General features: G+C 55.7%; 6 non-coding genes across 6 annotated transcripts; all 6 read right to left on the bottom strand.

The window, feature by feature from the left end:
• Nucleotides 1–890: 890 nt before the first annotated feature.
• On the bottom strand, nt 891–982 carry LOC132505472 (small nucleolar RNA SNORD116). The gene has a single exon (XR_009535427.1). It is a non-coding gene; the product is annotated as a small nucleolar RNA SNORD116 (small nucleolar RNA).
• A 2,467-nt stretch (nt 983–3,449) lies between these two features.
• Nucleotides 3,450–3,541, bottom strand: LOC132504901 (small nucleolar RNA SNORD116). The gene has a single exon (XR_009535158.1). It is a non-coding gene; the product is annotated as a small nucleolar RNA SNORD116 (small nucleolar RNA).
• Nucleotides 3,542–5,950: 2,409 nt separating this feature from the next.
• On the bottom strand, nt 5,951–6,042 carry LOC132505467 (small nucleolar RNA SNORD116). The gene has a single exon (XR_009535425.1). It is a non-coding gene; the product is annotated as a small nucleolar RNA SNORD116 (small nucleolar RNA).
• Nucleotides 6,043–8,509: 2,467 nt separating this feature from the next.
• LOC132504892 (small nucleolar RNA SNORD116) lies at nt 8,510–8,601 on the bottom strand. The gene has a single exon (XR_009535151.1). It is a non-coding gene; the product is annotated as a small nucleolar RNA SNORD116 (small nucleolar RNA).
• Nucleotides 8,602–11,010: 2,409 nt separating this feature from the next.
• LOC132505461 (small nucleolar RNA SNORD116) lies at nt 11,011–11,102 on the bottom strand. Its single transcript, XR_009535424.1, has one exon. It is a non-coding gene; the product is annotated as a small nucleolar RNA SNORD116 (small nucleolar RNA).
• Nucleotides 11,103–13,569: 2,467 nt separating this feature from the next.
• Nucleotides 13,570–13,661, bottom strand: LOC132504889 (small nucleolar RNA SNORD116). The gene has a single exon (XR_009535150.1). It is a non-coding gene; the product is annotated as a small nucleolar RNA SNORD116 (small nucleolar RNA).
• Nucleotides 13,662–15,214: the final 1,553 nt, after the last annotated feature.

The following is a 15,214-nucleotide window of genomic DNA, read 5'->3' as shown; positions in this document are numbered from 1 at the left end:
ACCATCCTGTGCCACGAAGGCAACCATTCCCTGGCACAGGGACCCGCCATGAAGTAAATTGACCAAGGAGGGGAAACAAGCGAGACACGCCACAGATGTGCTCCCGTGTTCCCTCTCTACACTTGCCTCCAAATGTCCCTGAGGGAATACCAAAAGTGTTCCCGGAAGCCTATGACCACCATCGATCTATCCACCCACCAGTAAACCTGTGGGATTAGCCAGCCATCTCTCGTGTCTGCTTCATTCGCCTTGCCCTCCTCTCTCCACCGGGATCCCAACGTGTCAGGGAAAGATGCCAGAGCCACCCCTCACCAAGGAAGCTTGCTGTGACTTATCTTCACTAAGGCATTTTCTAGCCCTTTCACACAGCACACACAAGCCAGACACAACCCGAGGGGGAGCCCTCAGCTTGGCCAACCTCCCGGTGACAATGGCCCATTGGATTTCTCCCCTTATCAGGAGAAACCTAAACTGCATCTGGTCTCCCAAGCAGAACACGGCAAAGAAGCCTGCCCTAGGCCAGGAATCCTGCTCTCACCCTGAGCCTACAGACTTCCGTTTCTTTGCGGGCACAAGGCAACGAGTAGCCGGTGGCGGAGGCCTGTAGAACTCAAGGGCAGGCGACCGGACCACCAAGGGCTCACGCTTCCTCTCCTACCCGAATGCTGAACCGTGGCAGGGGACAGCAGTCCCGGCTCGACCAAGGAACCCACAGACGGCACGCTCTCCCTAGCCTTCCCACCTGGATTGGCATCCCAGGGTCCTTTCCCAATGCCTCTTCTCCCCATCAGACGGCCACAAGCCTCAACTTAAACAGCGTGGCTGTGGACACCCACGGGAGCAAATGCAACGCGAACCTCTCCCTACTTTCCTTTTGGGAGCCACGTGTTGGACCTCAGTTCCAAGGAGGAGACGGCAGGGATTTCTCACTCATTTTGTTCAGATTTCCAAGGAATGCATTTGTGGAAGTCATCGTCGAGCCAAGCACACGCTCAAACGCTGGACATGCAAACTTGCAGATTCCACCACGGTACGGACAGCGAGCTGAATCATGTCAGCATACGGAAGTGAACAAAGCAAAGCCATCGGGGAAGGAAATGCAGCCAGTTCTCAGGGCATCGAAGCTCGGGTTCCCATGGAAATGGCCAGAAGGTGAGGGTGTAGCCCCGTTGCACATGTTCCCTTGGTCAAACCTCTAGGTTTTAGGAAAGAGGTGCTACTTACCGCAACAAGGGTTAAACCAGGATCCTCATGGAATGCGGGCCAACACCCCTGTGAGACTCCTCCTCCTCACTTCACCGGGTGTCAGGGATTATACAGATGGTCCCAGGTTGATCTGCTGCTGGAATTCCTTTCCTGGCATTCCACCTGGCTCGGGGTGAGAGAACACATGCGTTCTTTAGGAGGGTGCACGGGTGCACCGAGCGAAAGGGCGATATCCCTCAGTGATGCGTGCTCTGTCTCCCCTCGACATTTAATTTGCTGCAGATCTTGCCTGTGGGTCCGCAGGGAAACGTGAAAGCAACATAGAGCTGACGCCTTCAGAGGGTGCGGCCATCAGGACACAGAGCACCGCTGTCCAAAATCCCCCTGGTCTCGGGCACTGCAATTCCACTCCTGAGTGCTCTCCCATCCACCACAGCAGAAGGATGTCTTCCTAAACCCCTGAGACACCCTCTGGGCAACTGTGGCCCCTCAGACTAAGAGCCGGTGCCATCTAGGGGAACACGCCCGCCCTTGGCACATATTCTTCCACACAAGTGCCACGCTCTTACGGGGAAGAGATCTTCCACAAGGGAAGGGGCCTTGGCCGAATATGACGGCCTTCGTCAAAAGCAGCTCGAAGGGAACCGTGACAAAGGGCACGTGAGGAACACCTGGACTGATCAAGCGAGACTCACCAGTAGGCACGCTTCCTGAGCTGCTGCCAAGACAGATGACCTACCCTTGGTTCACACACAGAGGTAATGACATGGGAAACATTCTGAAGCCCAACGTGGTGGGGAAACCCTTGCAACCAAATGGCATGGGAGCCATTCCAATGCCCATTGTGGCGGAGAACACCATTGCCCCAATGGGGTCAACTGCGGTGGTACCTGGCACATTCACACTCCGGGCCCGTCAGTGACGTGACCTCGGAGAAACAGTGAGGCCCAGGTCTTTTAGAAGCAATGTGTGACCCACAGCCATGCAATTAAGAGAACCCAGCCAACAGCCGAGACACCTGAACCGCTATGACTCGTCTGGCTTGTGGTCAGGCACACCGGATACCACAGTCTGGATGCACCAGCGCGTGGCAGTAAAAATGACCCCCGCACCACACACCCTCACCCGCCTTAAAATCTATAGCCTTTCCTTGGCAGCCGACTCCCTTTTTTCCGCATGGTTGTGCCCAGTGACCTCCGGGAAGATCTGCAAACCTCAGGGAACGCTATGTGGGCCAGGTTTAGTAAAGATGTTGGGCTGGACTCAGGAACACCCTCACACCTCCAACACAGGGGGAACGTGGACAGACAGGGACAAAACACCCCACGACCTCCAAATCAGCCCCCATGACAAGACACCATACTGTGCCACAAACGCAACCATTCACTAGCATAGGGACCCGCCATGAAGTAAATCGACCAAGGAGGGGAAAAAGGCGGGACAGTCCACAGAAGTTCTCCCGTGTTCCCTCTCTACACGTGCCTCCAAATGCTCCTGAGGGGACATCAAAAGTCTTCCTGGAAGCCTATGGCCTGTGTCAATCTGTCCACCCACAAGTAAACATGTGGGCTTAGCCAGCCATTTCATGTGTCTTTATTGGTAGCCTTGCCCTTCCCTCTCCACCGGGATCCCAACGTGTCATGGAAAGATGCCAGAGCCACCCCTCACCAAAGAAGCTTGCTGTGACTTATCTTGACTAAGGCATTTTCTAGCCTGTTCACACAGCACACACAAGCCGGAAACAACCCGAGGAGGAGCCATCAGCTTGGCCAACCGCCCGGGGACAATGGCCCATTGGATTTCTCCCCTCATCATGAGAAACCGAAACTGCATCTGGTCTCCCAAGCAGAACATGACAAAGAGCCAGCCCTAGGCCAGGAATCCTGCTCTGACCCTGACCATAGACTTCTCTTTCCGTGAGGGCACAAGGCAACGAGTAGCCGGTGGCGGCGGCCTGTAGAACTCAAATGCAGTCGATAGGACCACCAATGGTTCACGCTTCCTTTCCTAGCCGCACGCTCGTCCGTGGCAGGGGACAGAAGTCCTGGCTCGACCAAGGAACCCAGAGACGGCACGCTGTCCCTAGCCTTCCCACCTGCATTGGCATCCCAGGCTCCTTTCCCAATGGCTCTTCTCCCCATGAGACGGCCACAACCCTCCACTTGAACAACGTGGCTGTACACACACACGGCAGCAAACGCAACCTCAACCTCTCCCTACTTTCCTTTTGGGAGCCACGTGCTGGACCTCAGTTCCGATGAGGAGACGGTAGGGTTTTCTCACTCATTTTGTTCAGATTTCCAAGGAATGCATCTGTGGGGGTCATCATCGATCCAAGCACATGCTCAAACGCCGGACATGCAAAGTTGCAGATTCCACCAAGGGACGGCCAGTGAGCTGAATCATGTCAGCATACAGAAGCGGCCAGATCTGAGCCATGGGGCAGGAAATGCAGCCAGTTCTCAGGTCATCGAAGCTCATGTTCCCCAGGAAAAAGACAGAAGATGAGGCTGTAGCACCGGTTTTCAGTTCCCGTGGCCAAACCTCTAGGTTTTAGCAAAGAAGTGCCACTTACCGCAACAAGGTTTAAACCAGGATCCTCATGGAATGTGCGCCAACACCCCTGCGAGACTCCTCCTCCTCCCTTCACCAGGTATTATGGATTATACGGATGGCCCCGGGCTGCTCTGCTGCTGGGATTCCGTCCCTGGCAGTCCACCTGGCTCGGGCTGAGTGAACACACGCGTGCTTGAGGATGGTGCACGGGCGCACCGAGGGAAAGGGCGATACCATCTAGTGATGCGTGCTCTATATCCCCTCAACATTTCATTTGCTGCCCATCGTACCTGGGCGTCCGCACGTAAATGTGAAAGCAACGTGGCGTAGACGCCTTCACAGCGTGCCGCCATCAGGACGAAGAGCCCCGCCGTCCAACAACACCCTGGTCTCGGGCCCTGCAATTCCTCTCCTGAGCACTCTCCCCTCCATCACAGCTAAAGGATGTCTTCCGGAAACCCTGAGACACGCTCAGGGCAACTGTGCCTCCTCAGACTAAGAGCCAGTGACCTTTGGGGAACACACCAACTCTAAGCACATATGGCTCCACACAGTGGACGCGCCCGGAAGATCAAGAGATCTTCCACAAGGGAAGGGCACACGGCCGAATATGACGGCCTCCACCAAAAGCGGCTCATAGGGACCCACGACAAAGGGCACGTGAGGAACACCTGCACTAATCAAGGCAGACTCACCAGCAGGCATACTTCCTGGCCTGCTGTTAGGACAGACGACCTACCCTTGTCGTACACACAAAGGTAATGGCATGGGAACCATTACGATGCCCAACGTGGCGGGGCAAACTGTTGCGGCAATTGGGTCTCTTGCAGTGCTGCCTGCCACTTTCGCACTCTGGGTCCGTCAGTGACGTGACCTCGGTGAAACCGTGAGGCCCAGGTCCTCTAGAAGCAACGTGTTACCTACAGCCGCGCAACAAGAGAACCCGGCCAACAGCCTAGACACCTGAACCGGTATGACTTCTCTGGACTGTGGCCAGGCACGCCGTACACCACAGTCTCAAAGCACCAGCGGGTGGCAGGAGAAAAGATCCCCGCACCACACATCCTCTCAGGCCCGGAAACCTGTAGCCTTTCCTTGGCAGACGACTCCCTTTCCGCGTGGTTTTGCCCAAAGACCTCCGGGAAGGTCTGCAATCCTCAGGGACTGCTAGGTGGGCTGGGTGTAGTACCGATGCAGGGCTGTACTGAGGAACACCTTCACATCTTCAACACAGGGAGAACGTGGACAGACAGGGACAAAACACCCCACGGCCTCCAAATCAGCCCCCATGAGAAGACACCATCCTGTGCCACGAAGGCAACCATTCCCTGGCACAGGGACCCGCCATGAAGTAAATTGACCAAGGAGGGGAAACAAGCGAGACACGCCACAGATGTGCTCCCGTGTTCCCTCTCTACACTTGCCTCCAAATGTCCCTGAGGGAATACCAAAAGTGTTCCCGGAAGCCTATGACCACCATCGATCTATCCACCCACCAGTAAACCTGTGGGATTAGCCAGCCATCTCTCGTGTCTGCTTCATTCGCCTTGCCCTCCTCTCTCCACCGGGATCCCAACGTGTCAGGGAAAGATGCCAGAGCCACCCCTCACCAAGGAAGCTTGCTGTGACTTATCTTCACTAAGGCATTTTCTAGCCCTTTCACACAGCACACACAAGCCAGACACAACCCGAGGAGGAGCCCTCAGCTTGGCCAACCTCCCGGTGACAATGGCCCATTGGATTTCTCCCCTTATCAGGAGAAACCTAAACTGCATCTGGTCTCCCAAGCAGAACATGGCAAAGAAGCCTGCCCTAGGCCAGGAATCCTGCTCTCACCCTGAGCCTACAGACTTCCGTTTCTTTGCGGGCACAAGGCAACGAGTAGCCGGTGGCGGAGGCCTGTAGAACTCAAGGGCAGGCGACCGGGCCACCAAGGGCTCACGCTTCCTCTCCTACCCGAATGCTGAACCGTGGCAGGGGACAGCAGTCCCGGCTCGACCAAGGAACCCACAGACGGCACGCTCTCCCTAGCCTTCCCTGCTGGATTGGCATCCCAGGGTCCTTTCCCAATGCCTCTTCTCCCCATCAGACGGCCACAAGCCTCAACTTAAACAGCGTGGCTGTGGACACCCACGGGAGCAAATGCAACGCGAACCTCTCCCTACTTTCCTTTTGGGAGCCACGTGTTGGACCTCAGTTCCAAGGAGGAGACGGCAGGGATTTCTCACTCATTTTGTTCAGATTTCCAAGGAATGCATTTGTGGAAGTCATCGTCGAGCCAAGCACACGCTCAAACGCTGGACATGCAAACTTGCAGATTCCACCACGGTACGGACAGCGAGCTGAATCATGTCAGCATACGGAAGTGAACAAAGCAAAGCCATCGGGGAAGGAAATGCAGCCAGTTCTCAGGGCATCGAAGCTCGGGTTCCCATGGAAAAGGCCAGAAGGTGAGGGTGTAGCCCCGTTGCACATGTTCCCTTGGTCAAACCTCTAGGTTTTAGGAAAGAGGTGCTACTTACCGCAACAAGGGTTAAACCAGGATCCTCATGGAATGCGGGCCAACACCCCTGTGAGACTCCTCCTCCTCACTTCACCGGGTGTCAGGGATTATACAGATGGTCCCAGGTTGATCTGCTGCTGGAATTCCTTTCCTGGCATTCCACCTGGCTCGGGGTGAGAGAACACATGCGTTCTTTAGGAGGGTGCACGGGTGCACCGAGCGAAAGGGCGATATCCCTCAGTGATGCGTGCTCTGTCTCCCCTCGACATTTAATTTGCTGCAGATCTTGCCTGTGGGTCCGCAGGGAAACGTGAAAGCAACATAGAGCTGACGCCTTCAGAGGGTGCGGCCATCAGGACACAGAGCACCGCTGTCCAAAATCCCCCTGGTCTCGGGCACTGCAATTCCACTCCTGAGTGCTCTCCCATCCACCACAGCAGAAGGATGTCTTCCTAAACCCCTGAGACACCCTCTGGGCAACTGTGGCCCCTCAGACTAAGAGCCGGTGCCATCTAGGGGAACACGCCCGCCCTTGGCACATATTCTTCCACACAAGTGCCACGCTCTTACGGGGAAGAGATCTTCCACAAGGGAAGGGGCCTTGGCCGAATATGACGGCCTTCGTCAAAAGCAGCTCGAAGGGAACCGTGACAAAGGGCACGTGAGGAACACCTGGACTGATCAAGCGAGACTCACCAGTAGGCACACTTCCTGAGCTGCTGCCAAGACAGATGACCTACCCTTGGTTCACACACAGAGGTAATGACATGGGAAACATTCTGAAGCCCAACGTGGTGGGGAAACCCTTGCAACCAAATGGCATGGGAGCCATTCCAATGCCCATTGTGGCGGAGAACACCATTGCACCAATGGGGTCAACTGCGGTGGTACCTGGCACATTCACACTCCGGGCCCGTCAGTGACGTGACCTCGGAGAAACAGTGAGGCCCAGGTCTTCTAGAAGCAATGTGTGACCCACAGCCATGCAATTAAGAGAACCCAGCCAACAGCCGAGACACCTGAACCGCTATGACTCGTCTGGCCTGTGGCCAGGCACACCGGATACCACAGTCTGGATGCACCAGCGCGTGGCAGTAAAAATGACCCCCGCACCACACACCCTCACCCGCCTTAAAATCTATAGCCTTTCCTTGGCAGCCGACTCCCTTTTTTCCGCATGGTTGTGCCCAGTGACCTCCGGGAAGATCTGCAAACCTCAGGGAACGCTATGTGGGCCAGGTTTAGTAAAGATGTTGGGCTGGACTCAGGAACACCCTCACACCTTCAACACAGGGGGAACGTGGACAGACAGGGACAAAACACCCCACGACCTCCAAATCAGCCCCCATGAGAAGACACCATACTGTGCCACAAACGCAACCATTCACTAGCATAGGGACCCGCCATGAAGTAAATCGACCAAGGAGGGGAAAAAGGCGGGACAGTCCACAGAAGTTCTCCCGTGTTCCCTCTCTACACGTGCCTCCAAATGCTCCTGAGGGGATATCAAAAGTGTTCCTGGAAGCCTATGGCCTCTGTCAATCTGTCCACCCACAAGTAAACATGTGGGCTTAGCCAGCCATTTCATGTGTCTTTATCGGTAGCCTTGCCCTTCCCTCTCCACCGGGATCCCAACGTGTCATGGAAAGATGCCAGAGCCACCCCTCACCAAAGAAGCTTGCTGTGACTTATCTTGACTAAGGCATTTTCTAGCCTGTTCACACAGCACACACAAGCCGGAAACAACCCGAGGAGGAGCCATCAGCTTGGCCAACCGCCCGGGGACAATGGCCCATTGGATTTCTCCCCTCATCATGAGAAACCGAAACTGCATCTGGTCTCCCAAGCAGAACATCACAAAGAGCCAGCCCTAGGCCAGGAATCCTGCTCTGACCCTGACCATAGACTTCTCTTTCCGTGAGGGCACAAGGCAACGAGTAGCCGGTGGCGGCGGCCTGTAGAACTCAAATGCAGTCGATAGGACCACCAATGGTTCACGCTTCCTTTCCTAGCCGCACGCTCGTCCGTGGCAGGGGACAGAAGTCCTGGCTCGACCAAGGAACCCAGAGACGGCACGCTGTCCCTAGCCTTCCCACCTGCATTGGCATCCCAGGCTCCTTTCCCAATGGCTCTTCTCCCCATGAGACGGCCACAACCCTCCACTTGAACAACGTGGCTGTACACACACACGGCAGCAAACGCAACCTCAACCTCTCCCTACTTTCCTTTTGGGAGCCACGTGCTGGACCTCAGTTCCGATGAGGAGACGGTAGGGTTTTCTCACTCATTTTGTTCAGATTTCCAAGGAATGCATCTGTGGGGGTCATCATCGATCCAAGCACATGCTCAAACGCCGGACATGCAAAGTTGCAGATTCCACCAAGGGACGGCCAGTGAGCTGAATCATGTCAGCATACAGAAGCGGCCAGATCTGAGCCATGGGGCAGGAAATGCAGCCAGTTCTCAGGTCATCGAAGCTCATGTTCCCCAGGAAAAAGACAGAAGATGAGGCTGTAGCACCGGTTTTCAGTTCCCGTGGCCAAACCTCTAGGTTTTAGCAAAGAAGTGCCACTTACCGCAACAAGGTTTAAACCAGGATCCTCATGGAATGTGCGCCAACACCCCTGCGAGACTCCTCCTCCTCCCTTCACCAGGTATTATGGATTATACGGATGGCCCCGGGCTGCTCTGCTGCTGGGATTCCGTCCCTGGCAGTCCACCTGGCTCGGGCTGAGTGAACACACGCGTGCTTGAGGATGGTGCACGGGCGCACCGAGGGAAAGGGCGATACCATCTAGTGATGCGTGCTCTATATCCCCTCAACATTTCATTTGCTGCCCATCGTGCCTGGGCGTCCACACGTAAATGTGAAAGCAACGTGGCGTAGACGCCTTCACAGCGTGCCGCCATCAGGACGAAGAGCCCCGCCGTCCAACAACACCCTGGTCTCGGGCCCTGCAATTCCTCTCCTGAGCACTCTCCCCTCCATCACAGCTAAAGGATGTCTTCCGGAAACCCTGAGACACGCTCAGGGCAACTGTGCCTCCTCAGACTAAGAGCCAGTGACCTTTGGGGAACACACCAACTCTAAGCACATATGGCTCCACACAGTGGACGCGCCCGGAAGATCAAGAGATCTTCCACAAGGGAAGGGCACACGGCCGAATATGACGGCCTCCACCAAAAGCGGCTCATAGGGACCCACGACAAAGGGCACGTGAGGAACACCTGCACTAATCAAGGCAGACTCACCAGCAGGCATACTTCCTGGCCTGCTGTTAGGACAGACGACCTACCCTTGTCGTACACACAAAGGTAATGGCATGGGAACCATTACGATGCCCAACGTGGCGGGGCAAACTCTTGCGGCAATTGGGTCTCTTGCAGTGCTGCCTGCCACTTTCGCACTCTGGGTCCGTCAGTGACGTGACCTCGGTGAAACCGTGAGGCCCAGGTCCTCTAGAAGCAACGTGTTACCTACAGCCGCGCAACAAGAGAACCCGGCCAACAGCCTAGACACCTGAACCGGTATGACTTCTCTGGACTGTGGCCAGGCACGCCGTACACCACAGTCTCAAAGCACCAGCGGGTGGCAGGAGAAAAGATCCCCGCACCACACATCCTCTCGGGCCCGGAAACCTGTAGCCTTTCCTTGGCAGCCGACTCCCTTTCCGCGTGGTTTTGCCCAAAGACCTCCGGGAAGGTCTGCAATCCTCAGGGACTGCTAGGTGGGCTGGGTGTAGTACCGATGCAGGGCTGTACTGAGGAACACCTTCACATCTTCAACACAGGGAGAACGTGGACAGACAGGGACAAAACACCCCACGGCCTCCAAATCAGCCCCCATGAGAAGACACCATCCTGTGCCACGAAGGCAACCATTCCCTGGCACAGGGACCCGCCATGAAGTAAATTGACCAAGGAGGGGAAACAAGCGAGACACGCCACAGATGTGCTCCCGTGTTCCCTCTCTACACTTGCCTCCAAATGTCCCTGAGGGAATACCAAAAGTGTTCCCGGAAGCCTATGACCACCATCGATCTATCCACCCACCAGTAAACCTGTGGGATTAGCCAGCCATCTCTCGTGTCTGCTTCATTCGCCTTGCCCTCCTCTCTCCACCGGGATCCCAACGTGTCAGGGAAAGATGCCAGAGCCACCCCTCACCAAGGAAGCTTGCTGTGACTTATCTTCACTAAGGCATTTTCTAGCCCTTTCACACAGCACACACAAGCCAGACACAACCCGAGGGGGAGCCCTCAGCTTGGCCAACCTCCCGGTGACAATGGCCCATTGGATTTCTCCCCTTATCAGGAGAAACCTAAACTGCATCTGGTCTCCCAAGCAGAACACGGCAAAGAAGCCTGCCCTAGGCCAGGAATCCTGCTCTCACCCTGAGCCTACAGACTTCCGTTTCTTTGCGGGCACAAGGCAACGAGTAGCCGGTGGCGGAGGCCTGTAGAACTCAAGGGCAGGCGACCGGACCACCAAGGGCTCACGCTTCCTCTCCTACCCGAATGCTGAACCGTGGCAGGGGACAGCAGTCCCGGCTCGACCAAGGAACCCACAGACGGCACGCTCTCCCTAGCCTTCCCACCTGGATTGGCATCCCAGGGTCCTTTCCCAATGCCTCTTCTCCCCATCAGACGGCCACAAGCCTCAACTTAAACAGCGTGGCTGTGGACACCCACGGGAGCAAATGCAACGCGAACCTCTCCCTACTTTCCTTTTGGGAGCCACGTGTTGGACCTCAGTTCCAAGGAGGAGACGGCAGGGATTTCTCACTCATTTTGTTCAGATTTCCAAGGAATGCATTTGTGGAAGTCATCGTCGAGCCAAGCACACGCTCAAACGCTGGACATGCAAACTTGCAGATTCCACCACGGTACGGACAGCGAGCTGAATCATGTCAGCATACGGAAGTGAACAAAGCAAAGCCATCGGGGAAGGAAATGCAGCCAGTTCTCAGGGCATCGAAGCTCGGGTTCCCATGGAAATGGCCAGAAGGTGAGGGTGTAGCCCCGTTGCACATGTTCCCTTGGTCAAACCTCTAGGTTTTAGGAAAGAGGTGCTACTTACCGCAACAAGGGTTAAACCAGGATCCTCATGGAATGCGGGCCAACACCCCTGTGAGACTCCTCCTCCTCACTTCACCGGGTGTCAGGGATTATACAGATGGTCCCAGGTTGATCTGCTGCTGGAATTCCTTTCCTGGCATTCCACCTGGCTCGGGGTGAGAGAACACATGCGTTCTTTAGGAGGGTGCACGGGTGCACCGAGCGAAAGGGCGATATCCCTCAGTGATGCGTGCTCTGTCTCCCCTCGACATTTAATTTGCTGCAGATCTTGCCTGTGGGTCCGCAGGGAAACGTGAAAGCAACATAGAGCTGACGCCTTCAGAGGGTGCGGCCATCAGGACACAGAGCACCGCTGTCCAAAATCCCCCTGGTCTCGGGCACTGCAATTCCACTCCTGAGTGCTCTCCCATCCACCACAGCAGAAGGATGTCTTCCTAAACCCCTGAGACACCCTCTGGGCAACTGTGGCCCCTCAGACTAAGAGCCGGTGCCATCTAGGGGAACACGCCCGCCCTTGGCACATATTCTTCCACACAAGTGCCACGCTCTTACGGGGAAGAGATCTTCCACAAGGGAAGGGGCCTTGGCCGAATATGACGGCCTTCGTCAAAAGCAGCTCGAAGGGAACCGTGACAAAGGGCACGTGAGGAACACCTGGACTGATCAAGCGAGACTCACCAGTAGGCACGCTTCCTGAGCTGCTGCCAAGACAGATGACCTACCCTTGGTTCACACACAGAGGTAATGACATGGGAAACATTCTGAAGCCCAACGTGGTGGGGAAACCCTTGCAACCAAATGGCATGGGAGCCATTCCAATGCCCATTGTGGCGGAGAACACCATTGCCCCAATGGGGTCAACTGCGGTGGTACCTGGCACATTCACACTCCGGGCCCGTCAGTGACGTGACCTCGGAGAAACAGTGAGGCCCAGGTCTTTTAGAAGCAATGTGTGACCCACAGCCATGCAATTAAGAGAACGCAGCCAACAGCCGAGACACCTGAACCGCTATGACTCGTCTGGCTTGTGGTCAGGCACACCGGATACCACAGTCTGGATGCACCAGCGCGTGGCAGTAAAAATGACCCCCGCACCACACACCCTCACCCGCCTTAAAATCTATAGCCTTTCCTTGGCAGCCGACTCCCTTTTTTCCGCATGGTTGTGCCCAGTGACCTCCGGGAAGATCTGCAAACCTCAGGGAACGCTATGTGGGCCAGGTTTAGTAAAGATGTTGGGCTGGACTCAGGAACACCCTCACACCTCCAACACAGGGGGAACGTGGACAGACAGGGACAAAACACCCCACGACCTCCAAATCAGCCCCCATGACAAGACACCATACTGTGCCACAAACGCAACCATTCACTAGCATAGGGACCCGCCATGAAGTAAATCGACCAAGGAGGGGAAAAAGGCGGGACAGTCCACAGAAGTTCTCCCGTGTTCCCTCTCTACACGTGCCTCCAAATGCTCCTGAGGGGACATCAAAAGTCTTCCTGGAAGCCTATGGCCTGTGTCAATCTGTCCACCCACAAGTAAACATGTGGGCTTAGCCAGCCATTTCATGTGTCTTTATCGGTAGCCTTGCCCTTCCCTCTCCACCGGGATCCCAACGTGTCATGGAAAGATGCCAGAGCCACCCCTCACCAAAGAAGCTTGCTGTGACTTATCTTGACTAAGGCATTTTCTAGCCTGTTCACACAGCACACACAAGCCGGAAACAACCCGAGGAGGAGCCATCAGCTTGGCCAACCGCCCGGGGACAATGGCCCATTGGATTTCTCCCCTCATCATGAGAAACCGAAACTGCATCTGGTCTCCCAAGCAGAACATCACAAAGAGCCAGCCCTAGGCCAGGAATCCTGCTCTGACCCTGACCATAGACTTCTCTTTCCGTGAGGGCACAAGGCAACGAGTAGCCGGTGGCGGCGGCCTGTAGAACTCAAATGCAGTCGATAGGACCACCAATGGTTCACGCTTCCTTTCCTAGCCGCACGCTCGTCCGTGGCAGGGGACAGAAGTCCTGGCTCGACCAAGGAACCCAGAGACGGCACGCTGTCCCTAGCCTTCCCACCTGCATTGGCATCCCAGGCTCCTTTCCCAATGGCTCTTCTCCCCATGAGACGGCCACAACCCTCCACTTGAACAACGTGGCTGTACACACACACGGCAGCAAACGCAACCTCAACCTCTCCCTACTTTCCTTTTGGGAGCCACGTGCTGGACCTCAGTTCCGATGAGGAGACGGTAGGGTTTTCTCACTCATTTTGTTCAGATTTCCAAGGAATGCATCTGTGGGGGTCATCATCGATCCAAGCACATGCTCAAACGCCGGACATGCAAAGTTGCAGATTCCACCAAGGGACGGCCAGTGAGCTGAATCATGTCAGCATACAGAAGCGGCCAGATCTGAGCCATGGGGCAGGAAATGCAGCCAGTTCTCAGGTCATCGAAGCTCATGTTCCCCAGGAAAAAGACAGAAGATGAGGCTGTAGCACCGGTTTTCAGTTCCCGTGGCCAAACCTCTAGGTTTTAGCAAAGAAGTGCCACTTACCGCAACAAGGTTTAAACCAGGATCCTCATGGAATGTGCGCCAACACCCCTGCGAGACTCCTCCTCCTCCCTTCACCAGGTATTATGGATTATACGGATGGCCCCGGGCTGCTCTGCTGCTGGGATTCCGTCCCTGGCAGTCCACCTGGCTCGGGCTGAGTGAACACACGCGTGCTTGAGGATGGTGCACGGGCGCACCGAGGGAAAGGGCGATACCATCTAGTGATGCGTGCTCTATATCCCCTCAACATTTCATTTGCTGCCCATCGTGCCTGGGCGTCCACACGTAAATGTGAAAGCAACGTGGCGTAGACGCCTTCACAGCGTGCCGCCATCAGGACGAAGAGCCCCGCCGTCCAACAACACCCTGGTCTCGGGCCCTGCAATTCCTCTCCTGAGCACTCTCCCCTCCATCACAGCTAAAGGATGTCTTCCGGAAACCCTGAGACACGCTCAGGGCAACTGTGCCTCCTCAGACTAAGAGCCAGTGACCTTTGGGGAACACACCAACTCTAAGCACATATGGCTCCACACAGTGGACGCGCCCGGAAGATCAAGAGATCTTCCACAAGGGAAGGGCACACGGCCGAATATGACGGCCTCCACCAAAAGCGGCTCATAGGGACCCACGACAAAGGGCACGTGAGGAACACCTGCACTAATCAAGGCAGACTCACCAGCAGGCATACTTCCTGGCCTGCTGTTAGGACAGACGACCTACCCTTGTCGTACACACAAAGGTAATGGCATGGGAACCATTACGATGCCCAACGTGGCGGGGCAAACTCTTGCGGCAATTGGGTCTCTTGCAGTGCTGCCTGCCACTTTCGCACTCTGGGTCCGTCAGTGACGTGACCTCGGTGAAACCGTGAGGCCCAGGTCCTCTAGAAGCAACGTGTTACCTACAGCCGCGCAACAAGAGAACCCGGCCAACAGCCTAGACACCTGAACCGGTATGACTTCTCTGGACTGTGGCCAGGCACGCCGTACACCACAGTCTCAAAGCACCAGCGGGTGGCAGGAGAAAAGATCCCCGCACCACACATCCTCTCGGGCCCGGAAACCTGTAGCCTTTCCTTGGCAGCCGACTCCCTTTCCGCGTGGTTTTGCCCAAAGACCTCCGGGAAGGTCTGCAATCCTCAGGGACTGCTAGGTGGGCTGGGTGTAGTACCGATGCAGGGCTGTACTGAGGAACACCTTCACATCTTCAACACAGGGAGAACGTGGACAGACAGGGACAAAACACCCCACGGCCTCCAAATCAGCCCCCATGAGAAGACACCATCCTGTGCCACGAAGGCAACCATTCCCTGG

This window comes from Lagenorhynchus albirostris, chromosome 1 (assembly GCF_949774975.1).
Source record: "Lagenorhynchus albirostris chromosome 1, mLagAlb1.1, whole genome shotgun sequence".
Lineage (NCBI taxonomy): Eukaryota > Metazoa > Chordata > Mammalia > Artiodactyla > Delphinidae > Lagenorhynchus > Lagenorhynchus albirostris.
Note: the sequence above shows the minus strand (reverse complement) of the source record. Positions and strands in the feature narration are given on the sequence as shown.